Source organism: Falco punctatus (assembly GCF_963210335.1).
Source record: "Falco punctatus genome assembly, chromosome: 6".
NCBI lineage: Eukaryota > Metazoa > Chordata > Aves > Falconiformes > Falconidae > Falco > Falco punctatus.
Window position 1 is genome coordinate 73,754,511 of NC_137585.1, and position 27,944 is coordinate 73,782,454.

At 39.2% G+C, this 27,944-nt stretch overlaps 1 protein-coding gene and 1 long non-coding RNA gene across 2 annotated transcripts in view; both read left to right on the plus strand.

Moving 5' to 3' along the window:
- The window catches only part of SEMA3C (semaphorin 3C), a 142,992-nt gene that overhangs the window by 3,613 nt on the left and 111,435 nt on the right, over positions 1-27,944 (plus strand). The gene's annotated exons all lie outside the window — the stretch shown is intronic.
- On the plus strand, positions 12-26,531 carry LOC308065739. The gene is made up of 2 exons (XR_013928896.1): positions 12-5,328; positions 5,907-26,531. It is a non-coding gene; the product is annotated as an uncharacterized lncRNA (long non-coding RNA).

The following is a 27,944-nucleotide window of genomic DNA, read 5'->3' on the forward strand; positions in this document are numbered from 1 at the left end:
AAGAAAGAAGATAAACATTCTTAACCAAATGTTATGATTGAACATTTTCTTCTTCCCCTTATATTCAAAACTGAGTAGACATGGCTTTTTGATCTGCATTCACAGTTATTTCTGTTTTGTGTTGCTGAGGTACCTGTCACCCTAAATTTGATTTTTACCTGAAGTTCATTGCTACTGTAGCTATAGGTACATAATTAATAATACCTTCTCTTTATTTTGAGAGTTGTTATGGCTTACTAACAATTAAAGGTTTTATTTCTTATCCTTAATTTTGTTTGGGAAAGATGATAGCACATGAGATGCAGTGGAAGCTGTTGATGTTTTCAGTTGGTTTCATTTGGTGCCCAACTGAGACATTTCATACTCTGAATATCAGGCAGCCTGAAGGCTTACCAAGACACTAAGGAAGGCATGGAGTCCTCTGACAAACTGTCATTCCTTGTGCACTTCATACAATGCTTCAGATGTGTGTAGCATTTAGCAATCACTGATGCCTGCATATTATAAACAAGCAATCAGAATTACTGTTTTCAAAAGAAAGATGCTTTTGCTTCTGAAGTGATACGCAGTATCTTATGGCTGCAATTACTCTGGTATTACTTTAATAGTACCTTGTATTATTTTAATAAGATAGCTTATTCTTCCAGTATTAATCTGTCTTAAATACTGATTTTAGCCACCAGTTCAGAATGTGTGTGTTCTTCAGGCTTTCAGTTTCTGTTAAATTTGAGCAGAATCTTTTTGTTGCTAACTGTAGAGGTATTTGCTTTCTTCAGCCCTATGAAGATTTCTGCTCTTGCCTTTGAGTCAGGGGGGGTTGCTACTCCCTGCACCAATGCTGTCTGCATTAGGATAGTTTGTTTGGCTCATGAGTACAGGGATGCCCTGCAACTGCCATGTCCTGCCATGAAAATACTCTGTGTGCTTTGAAAGTCTTTAAAGAATCACTTTAACAATAATCATAGCTAGTAAGTATCTCAAATTGCTGTTTGCTGCAATGATTCTATGTATGCTTGACTCTGAGAAACATCCAGAAGGAGACCTACCAAGTTAGACCTTCCATGAATACCGACCAGCAGACTGAGCAATTACAAGATACTGTATATTATAAAATATAGGGTCCTAAACTTATAAGCATGATACTTAATAGGTGTAAAATGGCATGGTTCCAGTAAAAGCAAGAGCAGAAACTGCATTCCAAGAGGGAATTGCCAGATGAAGAGGTAGGGGGAATTTCTTTTCCTTGCCTAAGTAATGCTGACTTACATTGATGGTGCTGATGCAGCACAACTCCACACAGAAGCAGTTTGGCTGTGGGTGTGTGTTACACCTGCAGCTTTGTCACAGTTATGCAGAACAGGCTGACTCAGATTTCCACATCGTGTCTGTGGTGGCCCTTCAGTCTGGGCTTCCCCTGATCCCTGGTGTGCGTGTGAAGTAGGAAGTCTGAAACGGAACCACCCATAGGGCAGAAAACCCCAAACCTAGGGATTTAGAAAAATTAATGGCTGGGTGGATTGAAACCATAGTTTCCCTTTCCTTCTCTGAAGGGAGGTTGTCCCTCCTTCCTTTAAAAGGGGTTATAGCAGACGGCAGCCCCTTTGGTGAGGTTCTTGAGTCCCGAGAGCTCTGTCACCCCACACCAGCCCAGCGGACACAGCCTCAGCTCTCTGGTTCCTGGCTGTAGCCCCACTGGGCAGCCTGGGTTACAGCTGGCTTCTGCTGTATCATGAACAGCAGCCACATGTCCTGTGTCCTCTCCTTGATTTTTAAAGCAATGCTTTGCATGGGTAAAACTGAGTCTTTAGCCTCAGTAAAAGTTAGGGGAAAGTGTCACCAGAGCCTTGAAATGCTATCCGGTTATCTTGAAATAGACATTTTGCTTTCTCTAGTACTGATCTCAACATTCAACTTAAAGTGTAATTTTTTTTAAAGTCCTTGGTTTTTCAATGGGTCTTTCAAAGTCATAAAAGTAAGAAATTAATTCTGCATTTTGTAATGTGACAACGTCTGAAATAAAGGGCTAAGCTTTTTATATAATATAAAAACTGTAATTTTATTTTAAAGCCTGATTTCCAGATGGTAAAAAACCAGCTTTCATTATGTGAAAAGAGTTTGCAGGTTGTTGTGTATAACAAGATAATGGCCCCACCTGTAGCATGAACTTCTGTTCTGTAAACCTTCATTTATTTACGTGGGTAGTGATATAAGAGAAAAAGGTGAAACTTTATATTGTTATCTAGAAAGTGTGATAGCATGCTCTTTCTGCATAAGCTGCTTCATAGCTTATTGGTTTTTAAATCATGTAGAAATACCAAGTTATTTGCTGTCTCCATGCCCTGAGAAGTTGTCAGTTTTTGTAGAAAATTGTCACTCTTTTAAAGAGCATAATTTGAAAATAAAACTATAATTAGGACTCCTTATGTTTTAAATGACACCAGACAATAAAGACAAGTCATTCAAGCTTAGGATACTTGGATGATATTTTTCAAGTTCTGGACTGGATTTGGCTTGATGTCTGTAATTACATTGCATAAGTTTTGGGGGTAGAATGTATACAGGAGGAGAAAATGGGTGATGCTTTTCAAAGCTAACCTGCTCCTTCAGGATCAAGTCAATTGAGCTTATTCACATCGCAGCATTTCTCATGGGAAAATCCAGCAAGTATCTTGACCTATTCTCTTGTTCATCAGGAAAGATAAAAATGCGAATCATTTGAATCACGGGCTGCTTTTCTTTTTGCCATCTACTTCATTAAGAATCAAATGTAATTAAAAAGTAAGCCTGGGTAATACCTCAAGAGCCTGATAATAGGGATTTTGCAATTAACTTCAATGGATGAAGGACTGCAACTCTGATTTCTATTTTTGAAATCAAAAGCCTGGCCCCTTGTCTAATTAACATGTAGTTCATGATTTAGCTGAGGTTGTGAAATGTGTGTCTGATGTGAGTGTGCAACTTACTGCTGTCCACACCCTGAATGTCTTGAAAATTGCAGTGCTGTACAGAACTCCCAGGCTTTCTATTTCTTTTTGTATTGCTTTGCCCCTTGCATAGCCATTAACTCGGATGAAAGCAAAGACCAGGATGGAGCAGAACCGCGTGCTTTGCGCAGGTATGCCTGGTTATACGTGGCACCAGGTCTACAGAGGAGCAGGGAAAGGGGTTCCCAGTTTACTTGGAGTGATTTTTCAGGACCTAGTTGTCCTGTTCAACTGTGATGGCTCCAACCATCAATGTTTATGCAATGAGCACTTGCAGAGCTGCTGCGGTTGAGGAAAAAGAAAGATGGCTCCAGATTCTGTCTGATTCTGAAAGTGCAAAGATGTGAAGCCTTTGGTGCAGCAGCTGTAGTGGCAGTGGAGAATCATTTGCAGTGCTACCATGGAGCATGCAAGAGTGAGGGAAACTGGGATGGGGAGAGTGAAGGACTCAACATGCCATCCCCCCCCTCCTCTTACCTCTTCTGGCTCCTTGTCCCCAAAATAGATCTTCCTTAATCTACTTAAATCACCCATGATAATTTAAAGCGCCATAGTTTATTTTCTCCCCATAGCAAAAGACTTACCTTATCTGTTTATGAACTATGAAGTATAGTGCCTGCTGTTTCTCAAGCTGCGTGCATTCCTCCTTGTTACTGCATGTTCCTGAACAGATAATTGAGAGCGGTATCCCTCAGCCTTTACAGGGGCAAAACCTTTCTCAAATCAGTGGGAGTATTACCAAAATAAGAAAGGAGTTGTTAGACTTCAGCATAGTGTCAGACTTACATTTCATTCCAACTCGCGTTTACATTTTGGGTTTTATTGCAACCCTAAAATGTTGGGCCATACTATTTTAGCGTCAAATTCTGGATCAGTCAAAGCAGTTCCAGTACTTATTTTTGAAAATGCACTCAAACAAGTCTTCTTTGAGCTTTGAATTGATGTGGAGATGCACAACAGAGTGATAATTTCACAATTTACTGGGAACATTTCATGCATTCCTACCTAAAATGTCTGGTCAAGCAGATATTTCCCATGCAGATTCTCCCATTGTCTCCTGTGAAAATTCCATATGAGAAGTGGATCAAGGCTAATTTGCAGACTGTTTTGTTCTTCTTTTTGTCATAAAATTACTAGAACACGTAAAGGACTTTTAAGAAAGTATCAGTTGGCTTCATTAATGACAATTAAAAAGCATAAAATGTCACCAGAGCAACAGCACAATTATTCAACTGTCAACATATTTTAAAAGATTTAATGCAACCCCTGTGGTTACCCTCAAGAAAAAATAAGGGAACTGAGAACCATTTTCTTTGAGCTCTTGAGCAACAGCAGTACAACTTGTTTTTAAACAATCCCTCATTGTAATGTTAATGTTACCACAGTTAATAAAAAGTTCATTTATTATTTGAGGGACTTTGTGCTGATGACAGTCTAGTAGGCTAGAGTTTATGCTTAAATAGTTGATTGGATCTTTGGTGATGTCCATGGAATGAAAACTACTTGCAAAATGAAGTAGAGGTAAAGCTTTTTTTTTCTTTTTTTTTTCTTTTTTTTAAAGAGAGAGCAAAAAGAAGACCATGGGGGTTTTTTTTGCTTATATGCAGAAGTCATACAGAAACCTTTTGAGTGTTTATATAGCTGTATAATTCTCGGCAAATTGTGTGTTAGATTTTCTCAAAACTAACTGATTTGTGGCTTTCACAGCTTCATGGATCTCAAATAGTACTAATTTATAAAGTGCTGAATACCAACCATGTGAAAATTCTTCCCCTTCAATTGTCTCGCACTGGAGATCTAACAACTTAACTCACTTTTTAAATATGGTCAACTAAAAATAGAATTCTTTCTTATCTTTACTAGTGAGGTTGGTATTTCTACATTGGTCAAATTCACAGCTTTGGTTGTTCTTAAAGGCAAATACCTAATTTACAAATTAAAGTCTTTGGAGGTTGTTTTTTGACTTTATTTTCTCTGTAGATGGAATTCTTTTTTCTTGCTTTTGTCTTGTTTCTCTCTTGTTAAAAGAAGCAGACACATAATACAATAAATCTTGTTTTTTCACAAACAGGTATTAAAGGAAGCATTATATAAAAAGCTCAGTATTCTTTCTAGATTTCCATGGGTGGAGATGCCATGTGCCAAATGACATTGAATCTGCTTATTTTCACACTCACTGTTGTTCAGTGGCAGTGTCACTGACTTGGCTTCACTGTCATTATTGTTGACATGAGTGTGCAGGAGAAGAGAATTTCATGTATTGTTTCTGTATTTAAAGTTAGGTTGTCCCATGTGCTGTGACTTCAGTTATGAAAACAATCACATGATAAAGCTGCAAACATAGGTAATGTTTGGTCCAGTTCTTTGTTCTCTGAAGTTACTACAAGAGGTGATGGGAAAGCACAAATGAGTACATGGTCATCCAGATAGTTAATTATCAGGCCCCAAATTCAGGGGAAAAGATTATAAATTTAATTCTACTCTTGGATGAAGAACTCATCCAAATTTTACAAAGTTTGAGAAGACTTCAGTGTTTCTTGCATGATAAAAGGTAGATCTGTTACCTAAGAGATGACTTACCTCCTTTAATCTCTTTCTGCTCCCCAACTCAGTCAATTTGACCTGTATCCAAACCATCTAATTTATTTTTGTAATGGAAAAATAAAACTTTATCTTAGAATATTTTGACAGATTCGACACATCTTGGCTTTCTCGACTTGTCATAGAAGAAAGCAGCTTATCTTGGCCAATTCCACTGCTCTCTCGTTACAATTCTCCCTTGTGTTGCCTGTCCAAGGCAAACGCTGAAGTCCCTCCACAGGCAGTTATATTGCCATTATTGTACAACACATCTTTTATGTTTAAAAAAAATGCAATGAGAGAAAAATGGCATAGACATCTCTAATACCCTGTCTTTTTCAGGGCTGTTCAAGAACCAGTAACAAGAGCTCCTCTGTGAGCCACTTCCATACTGGATGAGTTCACAGTGCACTTTGATAAGTGATGCTGCACAAGCTTTTTTGTGTATCAGATGTAATTAGTGATGTGACTCACAATAATTACTCATTTTATTGAAGTGTGTTGACTGAGATCCTGCCATGAATAAATACATAGACCAAGACCTTATCCTGTCATTTGAACCGGTCGTTTCCTCAACATGTGTGTTTTGGTCTTTTTGGTGCTGACTTTTCAGTGTTCTCAATAACAGTCCTTGATGAAAAGACTAGGCGCTCTTTCTCAGGGAACGGCTTTTGTCGTAGGGACAGTTTGCTGGTCTGCAGTGTGCCTTCTCATCTCATCTTACGTTCAGGTGGCAGTAGCTGCAGCAGACACCAGGTTAAAAGGAGGCTGTGTGTTTTCCTCTGTTCATCCAGTTACAAGGTTGGGGTCTCAGGGATGCAGCTGAGTGAAAAATACATGTGAATCAGTGTGATGGTGGATCTTTTTGGCTTACTGTGAAGTGAGCAAATCGAGATAATTGTTTATGCTGTCTGTCCTTCCTTCCCTTCATACCTCCATCGTTATCCCATGAAACTTGGTACAATTGCACTTGTGTTATTACATCATCAGCTATTGATATGGTGTCTTCCTGGAAGGAGAAATCCTGCTTACAGGTTTACTGAAGCCAAGACTCTGGTATCACAGCAGAAGGAAGATAAAGAGTAGTAGCTTTGTTTCTCCCATGAAACCACTCTGGAGCTGGGACCATCATGCCCTTCAGAGAATTTTGTTTTTCTCCTTATCCTTGTGAATACAAGGCTAACTATCTCTCCTTGAGGAAAAAGTCTCTTGCTTCCTGTGTGGGTAAGGCTGATGGAGATTGTTTCCTGTCCCTTTGTACAGCAGCTAGAATTTGTGATATTCCCAACTGCTACTTTCACCCACCAAATCAGTTAAGCAAAAGTGGGTGCTGCAAAGGCTCTTTGATTACCACAATTTAAACCCACAGATTATACCTAGATTATTTTTCAGAAACACAGTATACATATTTTTAACTAATAAACTTACAGTAGTTATTTTATATTCCAAGGCAGTGACACAAACAAGATTTTGAAGAAATGTCCTGCTACCATCTTACATCTTACCAACAAGAAGCCGTAGCCCATGGTACTTCATCATTATCTGAAAAAAAATATTCCATCATTATCTGAAAAAGGGGGTGCAAAAAGTGCAGGATCTATTAGGAACTCTGTGTGTTGTTAAGGAGAGAAAGTGAGTTTCAGGTCTGGTGTGAATACCCTCAAATCACCATGAGCTTAGAGTCTGCTCTATGAGCACCTTTCAGGGCTGAGCTCTTAATTCTTAATTTGGTCACTGTCTTAGGAGTGTGGTGTGACATTTTTAATGACATTGGTAATCCTGGGGAAGAAGGAATGCTTTGGGGTTTTCTTTTTTTTAAAAAAAAAAATATTTATTTGGATGTTGTAAGTAAATACTGCATATAAAACAGACCCTATTTTTATGGGAAGTTTTTACTTCCAGTACAAATTCCAAATGCAAATATGATTTTGTGAAATGCAACATTTAGAAACAGTTTGGAATGAATACCCAGACTTTTGAAATATTCTGCTTAATTTTGACTCACTGCTCTGGGATAAATGATTGCCTCAACAAAATTATCTTCTAGAACATGGATTAGGAGAAATCACAATCACCTGGATTGCCAAATTGCTTAATGGGGAAAAAAAAAAAAGTGTCTTGGCAGTCAATTTTATTTAAAAAAACAAACACATACCCCAAATTAAGCTGAAGCCAAATTCTTTAACTAAAGGCATCACTTTCAGCCATTAAAAGGGTGAGACTGGCATTCTGAAATGAAGAAAAAGGACTTTACTTTAGAGTTACACAGTAAATGTGTGATATATTAAACTGAATTTTCAACTATCTGTTGTCTCAACTGTTGTCTCCTTTTAGTATTTCCTTTGCAATTTCATAGTTTGTATATTGCTTTGCATATGCAACTGAAAAAGAAAAAAAAAAAAAAAGCCACCCAAGGTCTTGTAAATCCTTCCCTGAGAGTAATAGGCTTTCTCAGTCACCTGTTTTTCTGATCATTTGTTGTTGTTTCTTAGAATTCTCTTTCTTTGGCTTAACACCATTTCCCTTTACCATTCTTAATGAAAAATACATTTGCTTTTAAAAGCTTCAAGTTATGCAGAATAAATCCATTTCTGTCAGCTCAGAATCAATTAAATTGGGCAAATATTTGGCTTCTTTTAACATCTGTGTAAATCAGGCTATATCTCTCAGTCTCTCAGCTTAAAGGAGCTGCAGAGTTAGATATACAGGGATAAGGGAAATATGTGAGGCAAGTGTCTGATTGCTCATTCAGTTCAATGGCTGGGAATGACAAGTTTCGTTTTCTTTTCTTCTCGTGTAACTGACCAAGAATGCAAAGTTTGGAACAGCAGCTGAAGATAAATATCATGGTATATATGCACACACAAATTAATAGCGTAACAGGAAACAAAAAGCAAAAGATAGCAAGATAGACGTATTCATAATCCTGCAGTAATTTGTTTTCAATGCAAAAAGGCATGTGTTTTCAAAATGCTGCATCACACATACAGCGATACATACGCCTGCATTTTCTGCTTTTTGATCCCAAACATTTTACTAGGTTTGAACCTAAAATTGATACAGAAAGTCCTTAAAAACATACTGATCTCAGAGGACAACAGGAGTGGAGTTCCCTTACCCTCTACTGAGCCACAGCCAGCCAGGGAATGAAATAGTGTTTTAGTGGGGCAAAGGCTGGCACATGTTTTGGCTTTTCTGGTGCATGTCAATGGCACAGGATAGTTTGTAACACATTTAAGTTTCTACAGTTCCTAGAAATTCCTCCTTGTCTGGAATAACCAGTCTGCATGCCCGTCATTGCAGTTTTCTGAGATAGTCTCTGTGTCAGTATGTTGAGTGCTCTTACAAGGCACAGTATCAAATTAGTACGCAAAAATGTGAGCACTTGCATCTTCAGAATGGCGCTTTCTGGGTTTTTAATATCAACCAATTAAGATGTTATTTTCAAGGAGAGGCTTGGCATTCTTTCAAAAATTTCCTTTTTGAGGCATGAAAAGGAAGGATTTAGTTGGCATGGAGAGCTGATCCCAGGCTTAGGCTTTCCGATGGCTTCAACGTGAACACAGCTGGAATTTTTTAAGCTGATTCAGCTAAAAACCCACTTCCTGCCACTGTTGAAAATAATGTACCATCTTTTTTCATTTTTCTTCCCCTAAAGCAAACCTACAGCAAAGACAAAAGACTTTAAAGTCCTCATTAAGTGTTTTATTGTGGTTTGTGTTAGGGAAATAAAGCTGTGCGTACCTGGTTATAAAATACAAAAAATAATATGCCTGTAAAGCCATTACCTCTGATTTAATAACTTACCATCTTTATGGCTTTGGGAAGTCCCTTTAAAATGAGAAGTGTGTCAGCCATTCATTTCTCCAGTAGAAACTTTGGTTTTCTTATCAATACTTGCAAACAAGACTTTTTCAAATATAACTTTCAAAAGCAGAGTAGAAGAATCAAATGTCAGTGATTTTTATTTCATTGGGTCTTTCTTCAAACTCCCTCTCTACTATTTCCTGATCTCAGGTAAACGTGTTCCTAAGTTCACACAGGTAGCTGAAAAAGTCTATTCCTGAAGTGGCAAAACTGCATGAAATTGCAAAAATAATTTGAAACTCAGACATGGTCAGGTGTGCCACTGTCTGCAGTAGTAGTGTTCAGAAAGTGAAGTAAGGAGAAGACTTACAAACTTGGCCATCATGGTTTGGTTTACCAGCCAGGTCCAACAAACAGGCTTTTATCTGATTCCATCTTTTACTTCGAGACACGGGAGAATCTTTGCTTCACTGTATGTGCTCTCTTAGCTGAAGAATTCTTCCTCCCACCCCAGCACCCTGAGGATGAGCAGTGAGTTTGTGAAGCGCTGGCATGGTGTTTATAGAAGAGAAAGTGCACGTGTCTTGCTGCATTTGTGTGTATATATGCGACTGGACTAGTTAAAGCTGCTGCTGTGTCCACTTTAATAAAAGCAGGCGCTGGGGAAGAGGGGCAAGCACAGGAATTCAGCATCTCCCCAACAGCTGGGGGGAACAGACCACCCTGATACAGGAGAGGTGAAGAGGGGTTTATAGAGGAAGGTTGTGCCAGCTGAATCAATACTAGGGCAGGTTTCATACCTACTGTGGCAGTTTACATAGACGTGTTGTGGGGGGCGATCTAATGGAATAAATTATTTATAAAAAATCCAAACAAGCAACCTTTCTTGAGTTGGATTAGTTTGCAGATGCAGGAGTCTGCTACAAATACTGAGTTAATCTGCATTTGCTATTTCAAAAAAAGATATGTTTCATTCCAGGTTCTCAGGTTGTTATTGCCAAAGAACTTTCCCTTGTAAGAGCATTCCAGATACATCCAGTGCTGTGGCACAGTGATTAAATCCCTCTCCATTACTATTATTACTATTGTTATTATTATATTTGTGCCTCTATTGAGTGCATTTTTATTGGTATTGGACTCAGGCATCGAACGCTGGTTTTGAGGCAGCCTGTTCTCCTCCTTGTATACTCAGTTTCCCTGTTACCTTGTCCTTAAACAGCTGAAAGATGTCTGCCTGGGCATGTCCAACAGGCCAGCAGCTGAGTTTTTTCTTTTCACTCCATGTGGTGACTGTGAAGGACCTTTGCTTTAAGGTTATTCCCTTTCTGCACATGAGGGACAGTGGCACTGGGAGGGGTTTATGGCTTGCTTATGGCTGTTGAAAGCTTCCCTAGCCAGCTGGAGAAACCTGCCTTTCGGATCAGGTTGGATGTTAGAGAAAACATCTAACATCTAAGAACAACTAAACTGGAGATTGTGTGCAACATCAATAAACCACAGCACTCTGAATAAACAAGGTGGCCACACACTGTTTACTGTTCCCTTTGCTTATTTTTCCTGCTCTGTGCCTGTGACAGCCCCAGCCTGTTTGCTGAGCAGCTGAAAATGTGTTTTGTTCAAAGTGGGTCTAATTCCTGGTTGATAGGTACGAGTCCTTTGTGGAAATACAGGAGAGAGAAACAGCAGATTGTGGGATATTTTTTTCTCTAAAAGGCCTTTTCAGGAAAGAAACAAATCTTAAAGAGATTTCTCAGTGAAGAGTGAGGGAGTGATGTAGCAGTCACCAAAGGATCTTGTGGAGATTACTCATAGGCACAAGGAGTTGGGATGAAGGTACTCCATCCCAGCAAACGTATGAGAACATTCAGCCATAATGTCTGCTCAAGAGGTAATTTCCTGCTCCTTTGAAGCTGACTTCAGATCTGGTACCAGATCTTCTCATGATGAAGAAACTACAAGCGTGTATTCTCTTCAGGCTCACGTAGGAGGCAAAATGTTATTTTTCTACACAGGAATTGAGCATGGTTCTGGCCGACTGTCATTTATATGTCAATTTTTTCTGCAATTACACCAATTTATTTGTCTTGATCTGTGGAGAGGAGAGATCAGGGAAGGCAATTGCTGTGTGCAGTTTTGGGCTCTCCCATCGTAAGAGGTGCTGGCCAAATGGAAGAAGCCCAGTGAGGGACCACTAAGCTGTTATGGGTGCTGGAGCATGTGGCAGACAAGGAGAGGCTGAGACAGCTGAGTTTCTTCAGCCTGGAGAAGAGAAGGTTAAGGGGCATCTTGTGGCTGTCTTCGACTGTCTGGTGGAGAGAGTATGGAAAGGACAGAGCCAGACTCTTCTCAGAAGTGCACAGTGGCAGGACAAAAGGCAAAAGTCTCAAGTTTTAGCAAAAGGAATTTTATTTTGGTGGTAGGACTGAGTTTTTTCTTTCCACCATGAGCATAGTGAGACATTGAAACAGGTTGCACAGGGAGACAATGGACTCTCTATCACTCCAGGTATTCAGAACTCAGCTCCTGTGCAAACCCATCTCACTTGAGTAGCTAGACCTGTTTTGAGCAGGAGTCTGGCCAACATAACCTTCAGATGTCCTTTCCAACTTGCATGCTTTCTGGTTCTGTGATTTTATCAGCGATCAGCAAGTGTGAGTATTAAGATGTTGGTATATCTTTTGGCAGTGTTTCCAGCACAGCTTATCTACTAAAGCAGTTCTGAAGAAGAAAGTTAGCTTTTCTCAAGAAGGTCAGAAATCTGACCCAAGTGACCTGGCAGCCTGTGTCCACAATGGAAGCTATAAACACTCAACATCAAGAATTTTTATTTAGGTGCCTGCTGCAAATTATTGTGCCTCAAGTATGGGGTTTGAAGTTTGAAACCTTGCATGTTGTGTAAATTGTTTTCTTACAGTTTAATACAATTGATTTCCCTGGTGTGGAAAGGAAAAGCATGGATTTGCCGGTAGTTGCACAGTAAAATATAAAATAAGTTATAAATTATAAAAATATAAAATATAAAAATTCCTCATCTAAGAAATCCTTGATATGCAGCATTACATGAAGTGATAAGAAAGCAATTTCAAGTGATTCTACCTGTATTTTCTGTACATAATTTCCTTTGTCCTGTTGTTTTAGAAAAAGAGATTGCCTTGTTGTTAAACTGACCTCATTCATAATAAGATGAGTAAAACACTACGTATTACAATGGAGTACGTAGAATGTAACTAAATGTACAGCTGCAGCATTTATTTATTTATTTTTAAACCTCTATTGAACTCCTTTAATACCAGATTAAAATTAAGCTTAAATTAAATAAGTGGCATTTCTGAACCAAATTTCACAGTATACTTTGGTCTCAGAATAGATACTAGATCTTTACTTACTGCAACATCTGGTTCTAGTTAATTTTCAAAGTTTTTATCTGTATATGTGTATAAGGTTCCACAGAACAGATAAAGCAGACTTCTACAGTACATACTGTGTTTGTGGAGGTGTATGTGTCTACTTCTGGGCAAGGTTTATGTTATGTGATGTATGGCAGATGTATAGCAAAAAAAATTTACAGAGATTATATTAACATGTCGAAGTCCAGAGTAAAAAAATTCTAAACTACCTGGCCACATCCTGTTTCACATGAATATCATCCTAAATTTGCCAAAGCTGTGGTATTTTCTTTCTTTTCAGCAGCTGAGTTTGGAAGCTTGAGCTATGTTCTTCAATGATAAAAGTCCATATACATGCGTGTACAACCAGTATCCAAAGAAATAATAATATGATATGTGCTTCTGAACTTATTCTTTTCAGTTATGTGATTGATACTGTATTATTTGAACAAGTCATAACAAGTGTATTGATTGTTAGGCTGTACAGACTTAGGGAAACTTTCTTCAACCTCTCTGCAAGGCTGTAATGGTCTCTTACTGACATTATTTAATAAAACCACTATATTATTCCTCTCTTCTGTAGAATCACAGAACCATGTGGGTAGGAAGGGACGTCGAGCCAACATCTTGCTGAAAGCAGGTCTGATTAGGTCTGGTTGCTCTGAGACATGTCCTCTTCAGTCTTGAATAGCTCCAAGGATGGAAGTCTCACCCTTTAATGTCGATGTTCCAGTAGCTTCTCAGTAGGTCATTGTACACAGCAATAAGATTTCTCGTTTTCCTTTGCTTCTTAAAACTGAGCAAACCCAGTTCTCTCATCTCGCTGTGTATTCCATGTATGCCAGAAACTGTTCTTTGGCTTATTTTCAGTCTTGCAAAGTGATTCTTCCTTTCTAATGGTGAGCTGCTCACTTCAGTAACTGCTCACCATCTCTTCACACCTCTCCAGGCTCGTTTCTGCCCAGAATATGAACAATGTCTGACTCCATTTGTATTACAATAGTTCATCATTCAGCAACTTTGGGATCAGAATCAGGACCATAGATCTGCCTGCGTAGGTACCTAATGCCTATTAAGTTGTTTCAGTGTCCAGCTGGGGAAGAAGGAGGGTTTTGTTGGCTCCAGTGGGGTTAGAGTCAACTCCTGAGTTTTTTTTCTGGAGAGCACGAACAAATGTGAGTGTTGTGTCCCATGGCAGTTGTTGAGTATTCCTTCAGGCTGGATATCATGAGGAACTCACCTGCCAGTCATTTTTAAAGAAGTTTCTCTGTAACTTTCTGAGGATACCTTTTGATTCCTGCCCATAACTCAATTCACATAAGCAGTTTAAAAGGAAAAGGCTGTGTATCCATTACCAATTCCCTAATAATTTACATTTTGGACATTAATTCTTGTCACTGGGGAAAGCCAAAACATTGTGTCATCTCAGTAATACTACATTAGGAGCAAAATGTCTTGTATATGAGTAATAGAAAAGATCTCCATTCATTTCTTTAGACTCTGTGCAGACAAATTCATTCTCTGTGTGGTAAAGGATAGGTGGATTTTGTCTGTAAAGAGGTATTCATTTTCATTTGATCTGCCTTAATCCTGAGGATATGGATTCAGATCCCAGAGCTATTGAAAATATTAGCTTGATGCTTCCATCAGCCTTCAAAAGCTCCATGATTGAAGGCTCTCAGCAGCTGTTATCTGCTATAATAAATGCCAATGATAAAAAAGACTAGAGAGGTGAAGATTTTTTCGAAGAGCAATTGAAACTATTTTCTTTCTAAATTAAGTTAGGGGAAAATATCCTTTGATGGTTTCTTTATTGATAGAGAATACCAAGAAGATTGTTCTTGGGTAAAGCAATTGCTCTTTTCCACAAATATTGCTTAGGATTTGGGGGTCACAGTTCACAGGAAAATATGCCGCCTCTGTTTGCCCAGCTGCCACACCTTCTCTGCCTTGTCTCCTCCTGCACACGAAAAAAAAGAGGCTGAAAGCGAGGTAAAGGGAGTAACGGATTTACTGCTGCTCTGCTTGTAGACCATAATTAATGTAAATGCTGTTACAGGATTAAGACTCTTTGCTTCCATGTCTGTATCCCGCTCGATGGGAATGCTACCATAGTATTCAGTATGGGGAAGAGGGCATAGTCTCTCGGTGTGGTTTTGGCTAGACGGTGGCATACAATGGTGATCCAGAGTGCAGAAATAAGTCTTGCAAGCTTTTTTTATTATGTTTTTGTTGGGTTTTTTAACCATTAAGTCAGGGTTGCAACAACTGAAAACTGCTCCTCCGGCACAGCCAGGGCATTCCAGGTGGAATGGGCCCTCAGAAAGAAGGAAGCCAAAATGTCAGAACCAAAGGAAACTCTTCAGGAGAAAAAGGACATGAAAAGGCTGTTTCTTCCAGCTTTCATTCCAAGTTCAATATTATGGATGTTACACATAAATTAAAGTAAGATTGTGTTGCAGAACTTTGTGTTACAAAACCTTATGGTACAAAATTTTTAAAAGATATCTGCATTCGTCTGTGTCTCCATACAGTTCGAACAGATGCATTTTCATTTCAAAATTGTTCGCAGAGGTTTATCCACAGCATAGAACTTGCATTGCAGCAGTCTTGCTCTGCCTTACATGTTTCCATTTGGTTTGGGCAAAACAAAAGGAAACAAGTAAAAAGAATTTTTATTTTGTAGGGGTGAAAAAAAAACCCAAAACAAAGCATAAAGCCTTCTTTATGTCCAGTGATGCTACTGAACTTTAGATTGTGATCATATTTTCCATTGGGTTCAGTATTGCTGTTAAAAATCTATATTTAATCACCCTCCACCCTAAAAAAATTTGTAAAGTTATGAACACAGTGATACATGACAGTGTTGGATGATTTTTTTTTTTTTTTTACTGTAAGAGAGTATTCAATTTTCTTATGAAAGTTAGAATTAAACCAAAAAATATTAGAATCGGTTTCTATTTTTTACATTTTTTGCTTATGCCCCAACTTCAGCATGAAGCATTTATCCATCTCAGAGATTTCAGAGCTGGTGGAAGTGGGGGGGATGTGCTTACACATCTCACGACAGTCTGAGCTGCTGCCTTGGCAATGATGAAAAGGATACACATTTGTTGCTGTCTCTTCTTCACTGCCCATGCCAGTAATTGCCACTTTGTATTATTTATAGAGACGGAGTTGGTTTGCAGGTTTGCTTTTTCCTTCTTTTCTCTTTAGCCACTACCCCACACAACTGCACCCAGGCTTTTTCTTGAGGTTTGTCTGGTGGAAGCAGAATTAAAGATTTTTGTGTACTTTGCCATCTTCGACAACCGGCAGCAACTGAAATGAGGCATGTCAAGGAACTACCACAAAAAGAAATCAGTAATTTACAAGTTCAGACAAAGGTTAAAGAAACAGATCTCTGCAGTTGTGCCGTCTCATACAGTTAGTTAATATTTTCACATTTGAGAATATTTAATTTTCCTAATTGAGGGAATGTTACACCACAGTTCAGAAGAGAAGGTGAAATCAAAAGCAAAATGTTCTCATTTTCAGCAGAGCAGTGCTAACGCTTGTGTTAGTCAGTGGAAATAATATGGGGGTGGATGGGAAGCAACAATTCATTACTGTCTCCCCTGCAGTCAATTAAATGTCTCATACCTAACTGATTAAAGCTGCCTTTTTTTCCCATTATGATAATAATAACAACAAGATTCTTCTGAAACAGACCGAGAGTAGGACCATTTCTCCCAGCATCTCAAATCTTTAGAGGAAGGGAAAAAGTAAAACCCAAACGCCAGCCTTACCAGTGGGAGTTTGATTATACAGAGTCAAAATCAAATAAAGATTTTTCAAAATGAAAAGAAGAACAAAACACTCAGCTACAGAGTGTCTGTAATAGAAACAATCTCAGTAAGGTTTTATAAGAAACATGAGATGCCTAGAAATGTTTATAAAATTTTAATACTGCTAGTACATATGTGGCCATTTGTGCTAATGCTGCCTCTTTATTCACAGTGGTGTTGAAAAAATAAAATTTATTAGTGACTCTGAGACTTGCAGATACCTGAGTTATGAGGACCATGTATGTACTGAGGGGGTAACTGTATTCTTTACAAATACAAATTTGAATTTCTGTAGCTGCAAGGTTTTTCTTCCTACTACGATGTTGACTCCTGCTAATAGCTAGACCTGCTGAATCTTAAACAGTGTGACACATCTGAGAAATATTCACACATTGCAAAATCATGGGTCAGAAAACTGATGATCTGCTGTGTAGGTACAAGCTTAATAGATGAAGATCCTATGTGCAATCATAGATTGTCTCGTGTAGTGAAGGAGTTCCTGCATTCTGCGCCCATCCCTCATCCCCAGATTGGCTGCCTTTCAAATTTTATGATTATAGAAGGATTTCATAGAGCTGATCTCTTTAATGTCCTTCTCTTTCTATTAAACCTATTGTTATTTATTTCTAAGCTTCTTAAGAGACTGTATACTATTTTGCCAGGCTAAAATGTGCATTGCCCTGACAATTCTTCACACTTACTGTCTCCTCCAGTTTGATTCACATGCGCTCCCTCCTGTATCTAGTCCCCTGCCCAAGTTAAAAAGTAAAATAAAGTAGGAGAGATGTTTGGGCCTCTGAACACATTGCTGAAAGGTTCCTTTTTCTACACACAAGTGTTCAGACTATTTCTCACAGAAGAATAGCATAAATTATGGAGATTGCTTTCAGAGAACAGTGAATGGTATTGTCAATTTGCTGAGGAAAAACTAATGGGGTTGTAAAGAAATACTATCTACTTTATTAGAGTAAAATTTGACAGCTGGAAAAACAAGGGCAATAGGCTGGCTTCCATTTTCCATTGATTTTAGCCCCCTACATTCAGAAGACTTCCTTTGCTGGAAAACCAAATTCGCACTGCCAGCACACGAACACACAGTGCTCTTTTGCTTCAAGCCAGGGGCAGATTGAACTTCATTAGGAGAGTAAAGCTTAAGGAAAGTTCAGACTGTAACAGATAGTAATTTAACAAATAAGGAATTGGGGGTTGTTTTACTAAAGCAAAAAATAAAGGCTAGAGCAAGGTTCCCCTGGTTCTTTCGCGCCTTTAACCACTGCGTAGGAATATGGTCACTTTTCAGTTGGGTTTACATATTGTATAAGCCTGATAGCCATGGCTTTTTTAATGCACTTAAGCACCCAGTGAAGCACACATCTCTCTTAAATAATTATTTTTTATATATAAGATAATATTAAATAGACAAAAATATGCCTATAAAGTATTTACCTTACAGCAAGAAATAACTGGAACAAGAATATGTGTTCAGGTATTCTTAGGTAGATGCACTAGTAGCTCAACTTAAAGAGCAAAAAGAATTAATGCATTTTATGTCTGGATAGATTGGATTAGCTTTCTGTAGCAACAGTGAATTCTCACCCAGGCATCTTCATAGTTACATGCTTTCCCAAGCCTTGCTATCTCTAGGATAAAGGATGGATTGTTGCAGTTGAGTGGCAAGTACCTGTGGTAACTGATGAGCTGTGATTTGAGAACTTAAGTTGTTCTCACTCCACTAGCAAACTGTAAAATGGCTAATGTGCAGTGGCACAATCATGTACAAAGGCCTCAAACATTAATACCTGAAAATTTTTTTATTAATATGTATTGAATGAGCTTCCAAAGACAAATTTACCAATGAATGATGCTACTTGCGATGTGTTACATGCTGGAAGGCACAACATACTAGATAGTGACTGTGTGCAAACAGTATTACAACACTGAGGGTGAATACAACAAAGAATTAACATGCTGAAATGTCTGGCAAAAACATCATGTGACTGGCTGCTGGACTGGAATTCAAAGCCTGTATTAGATGTCTCTGCTTGCTTTTGAGCCCATGAGGAGAGTTCGGCCCCCCAGATAGGGAGCTGAAGCAATCCTGTCAAATAAATGCTGCCAAAAATCATCATGCTTCTTTAAACATCACCTGGAAGTAGCTAGGGAAGAATCTTTGAGGACAGGAATAGGATGCACATCTTGTTGTTCAGTTGTCTTGCTCAGGTCTGCAGGGAGGTACCTCCATCACCCTGGAATCCACATGTAGGGTCATTGCCTGAAGAGAAACATTTGTGTAGTGTACCAGGAACTGAGCAGAGATCACTTTCTTTTCTGCATTGCATATAATAGAGAGGGGAAAAAATCATTTAATTGTCATCTTAATTTGGAAGCAAAGAGTCAGAGCTTCAAATTTCAGCCCATATTTCTTAAATAACTTGTAAGTAGAAGACATAAGGTAAGGTAATCAAAGAAGGGGACTTTTCACTCCTTTCTTTAAGCTCTGCCACTCTACACAAAAACTAATGCAGAAGGAACTGAACTAGACTGAGAAGCATGAAGAGCAGTAGGTTAGATCTAAGTCCTTGCTGCAGTTTCTTGTTTTCACAGTTACTACTTCATCGTATAGTAACTGGTAGCTCTGTAAAACAGATAAACTGTCCATTAGGAGCAGCCTTTGTGATGGTGGAAGGCTGGAGCTGTGGCTAGCCGCTGTTCCATTCTTCACATCCACCAGATGATTCCTGTAGCCTGCTGAAGGGGGACATTAGCCACCTGGCCCAAAGTCTTCTCTTTTGACTGTCTTCTGCACAGATCAGGCCTCATAGATCAACTGTGGTGTTGTATCTCAAAGCTGGATGTTGGGAAACAACTAATTTTAGCCTGGCTTTGGGGTAGCTCACAGATGCCAAGACTCCATTAAATTTGCGGATGTTGCCAGAAGAAGCTCCTGTGCTTGAAGGTTTTAAGTTCTTGCTGTTAGGAGTGTACAAATCTGTTACTTCTGTATGCTAGTGATCCCCAGATGCTGCACACAGGCATACAGAAATGCCTATGTTTTGGAAAGAATTTAAGCCCTGGTGAATATCTCCTTTAAAACTGTGATAATGTTAATTAAATTGTTGCTTGGTGCTTTGTAAGAACAATTTACTTTATGACTTGAAGGAAACTACTGCACCGAAAACAACTATAAAATTAGGAAGACGGTGAATTTAGTTTTATAAATCATTTTTAGAGAAATAAAGGGAAAAAAGATAAAACAAGTGTCAGGGTGAAAATAGTACATTTCTTTGATGTAAGAAGGCGTACTTTGTAGTCAATGCATATATCAGGACAATCCTGAAGATACTCATTTAAGAACTGTGAAATGCAGGGCAATACATAGTTATAAACCAATTCTGAAGTGCGTAATTAATAAAAATTGCCCTATGTTGCAATTACAATTTGTGCTGACAGTGAAAAATACAATTTAAAACCACACATGTGGGCTGACTCCCTCTTCTCTCTTCATCATTCAAGTAGCCTTCTCAGCTATGTATGTGGGGGCAGCAACGTTTACCTCTAATGAAATTATGCCAGCAGAGAATTTAGCTTTGTTTCATTAACTTTACTTGTTTCTTGGAGCTTTTATGTCTCATTCCCTCAAGCAACAGGGTAGATATCTATGCAAGATATTTGTGAATTCAGAACACTTTATAATTTTTGCCTCTGGTAAGAAAAATACCTAAATACCTCTTTTCCTAATATGGACACACGTACACTCACTTCTCTGTTCCTTTGTCTGCGTGTGCACATCTATACATAGAGGCACAAAATGTCATTGTGAGACTCCTGTCTTAAGAAATAGACCAAATCAATATATAAATCCAGCCCTAATGAAAAGACACGTGTCATAAATGTAGGAATCGTGAAAATCAGAAATACTAGAAGTCTCTAACTCCTCTAATCCACCTCATTTTAGTGAAAAAGTGTTTGCTCCAGCACATTTTTGTAGTGCTTTCTCTTGTTCAGTAATGAATGTCCTAAGCAGAGGAACTTTTTTTCTGAGCTGTGATTTCAGGAAGAAGAATTATTTTCTAACTATGAGCCTTTGTTTTCTATTTTGTAACTCTTTGTAACTGTGAATTATACTTTTGTGCACTATTCTAATCCTATCCTGTCTGAGCACAGAGTACTCACACAGAACTGTTGTTAAGTTGCTTTACAATAATTTTTGAGCCTTTCTGGCTGTGTTTTGGTTTGTATGTGCATGTTTTCTTGATCTTCATTCCTAATTCGGACTCTTCAGTCTCTTGAATACTTCCAAACTCATGCCAGTTTTCCTTCGTATTACTAATACTGAACAACTTGGCAAAGGAGTTCATTATTCCATGGATAATCTCAGTGTGGTAAAGGGCTGTTCTGTGATGGGATTCTTCCAGGTAGAGTTCAAAGTAATGCTAAATACAATTCAGTGCATTTTAAATTTATTATTTCTTGCAGGTACATACACTTCCATTGTTCTAATGGTAGTTTAATGTGTGCAAATCCAGACTAACTCCATGGAAGTCAATGAATATGCATCACCTTCCAGGCTGTGTATTAAGGGATTAGATATGAAATAGTAGAAGTACAGTGAGCCAAGTCCATAGGCACACTAACATGGCCAGTGACGCAGCACTAGTGACGTAATAGAGCCAAGACTTTGGACAACTCTTATGTACGTGCTTATGTGCATGCTGTTTCCTTGTCATTTTGCCACTGACTCACCAGCTGTACAAAATGCGTAGGGCTGCACTTTCAGCTTTTTAATATATTCAGGCACGTGTCTGTTCTTGCCCTCTAAAGACCACATGTGCAGTAGGGCAGAAGCGTCAATTAGAGGGTATGTCGTTCCAGAGGTTTTCAGACTAATTCATCCTAGATATTGCCATTCAATTTGATTGGAGATGGAAATTCAGATTTTACCTACAAAAGGAAATAATACCTGAAGTCACGCATCTGAGGTCACTTCTTACTGATGCCCAAGACAGGCTTGCCTTGGCAGGTGCGGCGGAGGATGCCCATACTAAGTTGGGTTGCCGGTAAGAGCAGGCAGCGATGCTGCACTAGGCTGCTTTCATCTCAGGCATTTGTCTCCCTGCTTCTCCCTGCAGAACTTTGTGACTCCACTTTCAGGTGTCGAGGCAGTCTGCTGCGGTTGGCGTATGCTGACAAGAAGCAGAGATACAGTGCTGTAATACTGGAACAGGGGCTTTATCATGTAGGAACCAGTTATGTGTTTCTCACTCCGTGACTGATATTATCAGTGTTGTTACCAGCATTGGAATATTCCAGTGAGAACAGATTTCGTCAGATGTGTTCATAACGGAGACTAGTGCCAACGCCGAACCCTTTCTCTATATATTCTTCATGTGTATGGGTACATCTGTTCTGCTGAGGGCTTTCTTCAAAAGCAGCGGTTTGACTTGGCCCAATAGTCTTGTGCTCTGGACAGCCTTGTACTTAACCAGCAAGAGTATTTAGGTCTGAAGTTTTGTGTGAGCCTCAGGCAGAGTGTTATATTGTTTACTCAGACAATTGTCACCCATGCCAGGACTCCTTATTACACAACTTAGTAATGTGCTGCCTTCTTGGCTCCTCTTACAGCATCAAGGCATATTCTGCAGAAAGCAGCCGCCTCGTTTACTCATCCTCTCTGCACGCCCCGCAAGAAGATAGTGATGGAGAGGAGGTGAAAATGTAGTTCAGCAGTGGAGTCTTTGCTGCCATTGTGCAATATGCATGTAAAATCATCTCCTTATGCCTGTTGTTTACTATGTAACAACAAAGTTCAACCGCTGAGGAATTTGCAGTCTTAAGAAGAAAAAGTTTAGCTGATCTGCAGTTCTTTCAGCTGGAGTTAAAAGGGGTAGGGAGAAACAAGCGCTTGAGGGGAATGAACGGGCTTTTGTTAAAGAACAATAGAAACCAAGAAACACTCACCATGATGCTTAGGAAAAGCTTGTGTTTTCTCTGATGCTTAGGATACTATTTTTGTAGCAAATGTATCCTTGCAAAATAGGACCCAGGTAAATCAAACTAACAAATCAGACTTACATGGGTTAGTTGGTTGATGGTTATTTTTTTCATTTTAGGTACATAAGATGCCTCAGGGCTGTTTTAACTTGCATAGGCTTCAAAGGATTGTAAAATCAGTTGTATGGTATATGCAAAATAAGAAGAATTTCTGGTTTGTTCATTTGCTTTCTTTATGGTTAAATGCCTGTGTGCCATGCAGCAGGCAGGTTTAAAGTACAGAAGTGTTTAGGTATGCAATAGGGAATGGTGTTTAATTAATACTGCTCAATTTATTTGATGATGTTCTTTAAGTAGAGTAAATGAATGTGGGCTGTACCTTTCGAGCCCATTAGCTTTATCACTTCCTTGAAGGTATGAAAAACTTTGGAAGAAGCATTAGAACAAGTATGAAATAAAATCCAAAACACTTATATTTTCATTGGAATAATTAGAATTTGTCCTTGGTTTTTAAAGCAGTTTTTCATTACCTACTGTGAAGAGTTTCTGCGTAAAAGTCAAAAGAGCTGGGTAAGAATGTTGTGCAATATTAAGCCTATCAGGAGGCTCTACGTGGGAGAGCCACTGAGTAAACTACCGAAATTACATCAAGGTCTGTAAAATCTTGTAGGACAACAAGACTCTCCTATCACTTTACAATGTGGGTTAGACATTAGAACTGAAAGCACAGTAGGGGAAATCAACCCTTCTAAGCTTCAGTTACATGTTACATCATTTTCTCTCCTGCCTCTCTGCATTATTACTTTCCAAAATTCAGTATGTTTTTGTGCAATAATGCTACAGCAATGGTAATGATCATTCTTCCTCAGGCTGGTTTGATCCTGTGCTTCTCACACTTCACACATACCCATGTCTGAACAGGGAACTGGATTTTAGGGGGAGGGGGCGGGTATATGTGGGTAAGTCTGACTGCCCCTGCCCACTCTTCATGTTCCCCCTAGAGCAGCACAGCTTCCCAGCAGCCGCCACAGCAGGGCAGGACTCCTGGCACTGCTCTGTGGTGACGCTGCCCGTGGCAGGGCTGAGCTCTCCTGACATTTTTCCCAGATGGCAGAGCTGCCCTGCGAGCCAGTCGGGGGTCACGGCTGTTTCCCCCCCCCGTCCCCCCCCCATGCCCACGGTGCAGGGCAGCCTTTCTGGCCAGAGATGCCACTGCCAGCGGGCAGCTGCGTCTCACGCGGTGTATTTTTGGAGTTCTCTGAACTCTACAGTTAAAGATGTGACAGTAGTTTGGAAAAGTTCAGGAGGCACTGAGCACTTGAGTGCTGGCTTTCTGACCCACTGGTCTGACGGTGTTAATAAACCCTAGTTTGACAGTCCTTAACTGAATCTTAAGTGGATCAAACTTGCAGCTGTAGTTGTTTGTTTCAGTTGCCTCATGCCCAGCAATTACTTCAGCTCATTAGAAACTCACCATTTGTGAAAAGTGATTAAAATATATTTTCAAGTTTCTAATAAAGGAGAGCTTTAAAAAACACAATTTTTTAAGGGATTAAAGACTTGTTAGGTCTCGGAATAACCTGGGCTGAGCCAGCGTCAGCAGCACTGGTGGGTGTGCGGCAGTGGCAGGCTCTGCTCAGCAGCAGAGGGGTGGGAGGAAGGCTGGAGAGGAGGAGTGGCCAGTGATGGCAGGAGGAAGGCAGAAGTGGACTCTGCTTCAGAATGAGCAGACCAGCCAGGAAAGTACTGAGCTGAATTAAAATGGGAAAGATTTTTATTTTTTGTCTTTCCAAAAAGGAGTATTGAAAAGCTTTGGTTAGTCTGTCGTGGAGTCTAATTTAGTTAACCTCAGTGGCCACTTATCAGCTTCCAAGGAAGGAATAACTGTGTATGCATTAAATCATGTTCAAGATGAATAAAAATTTCCTGTTACTTAAGTGTTCCATCTTTTCTTTCTGTAATGCTCCTAAGTATTTCCCACGAGGGACTCATTTGCTTCTCAGGGGATTTAGCGTTCATGTAACAGTCCAGAAACATAATTGTCTTATGATTAGGTATTACGGGAGCATTTTGAAGAGATTTATGGGGGAAGAGAGATGTGAGGAAGAACACAGTGCCTGCTGTCTTCTCACAACAGGTTTTTGCCTCACCTCCCATGCACTTTGGCACCTGTAAAGGGCTCTTTCACTGTACCTGTTCCTGCTCTGCTTCCCACCTTGTGTCCACTTTCCAGTACTGTGTACTGCTTTCACTGCCTTCACTTCCCTGTGCCTGTGAAGTGGAAGCTCAGAAATCATTAAATCACTAAAACCACAAAAGCAATGTAATGCAATGCTTTGCTTCTGCAACTGCTGAACACTTGTAGTGAACTCTGCCTGGAGCAGAGCTTCTAAAGCACCTCGAGTAAGGATTTCTGATCTGTCCACCCAGTCCATCCAATATATGTATTTTTATTTTGTAGCTAACATTTGGCTTTCTAAAACATAAATGAGTGCAGTTTTTCTTTTGCTAATTAATTCAGTTTTCCAACATAAGCAAGTCTTTTTCTGGAACAGACAGGTAAAAAGATTTGGGGGAGTCTTTGGGTAAAAATTATTTTCAATCTAAATATTGAAAGTATTAGTGGGACCAGATTAGATTGCAACTGGTCCAGACTGCTACTAGGCTGATTCATGAAGAAAAATTGAGTATGGAAGCAAAGCGGTTTACTGAGTCTCCCATGCTGCAAATCTAAATTGAGGGGTGGAAAAAGAAACACTTCCCTACAGTGGTCATACGTAAGCTCCTGTTCCTTTCAGGGGTCACCTCACAGTAATGATTGACTGTCCTTAATCATTACTGGGACAGAATTACTTAATAAATTGAAAATGTTCTTCTGATCCTGTGATCTTCCAAACTGGCACTTTAATCACCACAGGCTACAGCCTAGTCCATGGATGTGTACCATATAAGAACAGGTCCTTCACATTTTCTTCTTGAAAACTGGATTTTCGCTTTTTCTCTTTGTATTGATTTTAAAGTTGCCCAAACTGCTTTGAACCCTGTGGTGAACACTGTTTTCATTAGGTAGCAAATTTCCAATACACTTCTGTCTGAGAAGACTGGAGCTTGTAGCCGTGGAGCCAATACATGTCTTGACAGCTTGAATGTTGGAACCTTTGCCTTTAGGCTACAATTTGTAAATATTGTTTCCTGAGCATTCACCTAAATCTTTTATTTCCTTTATATATTTTGGGCATCTGCCATGAACAGGACACTACTTACTGTTCAGCGTATAGCAAAGTTTATGAGTGTATTCAGGGAGGGATTGTGCCTCATCAGTGTATCAGAAGTTGGGAGGTTAAAAGAGTTTGACACAGGTTTTCTGAGTGCCTCAGTGGAAACCTCATTGAAATGTTTAACTTTGCCACTTAATATAATTCATTTTACATGTCCAGCCTGAAAAGTTTCAATAAAACTGACTAATTATACTGCTAAACATAGAAATTTAGATACACCAAATAATGATCCAATACATGTGTGGAGGCATTTTATGGGGAAAAGATGGAAACTCATTTGAAAAATCATTTCTATTATATTCTGCCCCTATAGCTATTTTGGGGTAGACACTGTGCAGACCTTTGGTGTGAGCTAAACCAGCTTGCTTTATGTTCCAACATAATGCCCATTAAGCATTTCACAGAAAGACTCTTACAGATTGCATGGCTCTCCGGCTGTCTGGCCAAGCTCTGTACAACAGGTGTTTAATTATGATCTCAGTCACATATATACCAGTAGTCCCTGGTGCTGCCTTCCAATACTTTGTTTTAGCTCAAAATCTAATAGTTTCAACTTGATATCACCATTGATTGTAACTCTAGTGCTCACGAATTTCTATCAGTGTAGTAAACCCAGTGGAAGATCCAGTCTTGAAGCTCATTTGGACTGAAAAAAAAAAAAAAAAAAAAAGACAGTTACTAAGACAGAATTATTAATATTATTGTTTTAAAAAATATAATAATTTAAAAAAATCACAAAGGCTCACACCTACTTTTTTCCATCTTTTTCCTTTTAGCCATCGACATGTTTTACCCAGCAGGTCTAACAAACAGCCATATGCTCTCTAGTCTCAAGGGAAGCAGTTCCAGCTTGAAAATCAATATGTCACTACCAGGCTATGGTAATGGATGCTTACAGCAGCAGGTTTATATAAGCTAATGGTACCCAGTGCAACAGCAACTCATTTAGATGAAAGGGTTGCCTAGTCTCATTCAACTGTTTGGGGCAGCAAAAGATAAATGTTTGCAAAAGCTAATCAAAATGGTAATTTGTTCACTGATGAGCAGGCTGTCTATAGTTGCTAGACTGGAAATCCTACCAAGGGATACATTCAGTGTACACTAGTCTGTGCTTTTCTTTCTGCAAGATATTTTCATATTCGTAAAGACTAGCACCACCCTACCAGCCAGTGTAAAACAACATAGTTTAAACTGGGACCTTTTCTTGCGTGAGCATCAACACCTCTGAACTTGGATAAGCTGGAGGAAATCTGCAGAAAACCAAAGTTTTAAATATGTGTGTGAAATTTGGATAGAATTTTACAAAATTAGCCAAAAAAATTATCAAGACCTGGATTTAATGTATGCTTTGAAAAGAGTAAACCCAAGTGAAAAGCCCGAAATAAAAAGCATTTTTAAAAGAATCCTGCCTTGGTATTTTTTGTGGTTTGTTGTAGAGAACAATGACAGTTTGTGTGGATCAAAGTCTGCTGAAACAAGCTATTTTTGTGCTGTGTGCCATTGCAAAGCCACTCACAGCGCTGTTAGTGATGTCCTGCTTACTTCCACAGAAGGGTTATTTCAACCGCTGCTGCTAATACATTGTACCCCCATGTCCGTCAGAGAAGTTAAAATCCTCTTCTAGTACAGTGTATCACTAGTTTTCCAGAGCGATGGAAAGCAGTCTTCAGCACCAAGTACAAAAGAAACTGCAGACATGTACGTTGTTGAAGACATGTACAGTTTTCCTTTCTTTCCGTATGTTATATGGTGATGCTCAGAGTCTCATTGTTGCTTTCTGTTTCTTGGGACAACCATAATGTATTTTTTTCACCTAAAGTATGTGTTCTAGTTAGCAAGGACAAGACCAGGCGTTTGGCTAGAAAATGTAGGTTCATCAGGTCAGACAAGATTTCTGTCCTCTCATCACAAATCGTGACCAACAAGATATCCAGACTTCCAGGCTAAGCTGGCATCTATTTAAATTCTCACTTAGTGTGCAGTACCTAGCCCATTTTACAGAACATACTTCTCATTTCCATCAATACCTTTTCAAGATAAGTTGCCTCTCTTAGGTTTGCTTCCACCTAATTCAAGAAGTCTTGAGACAGT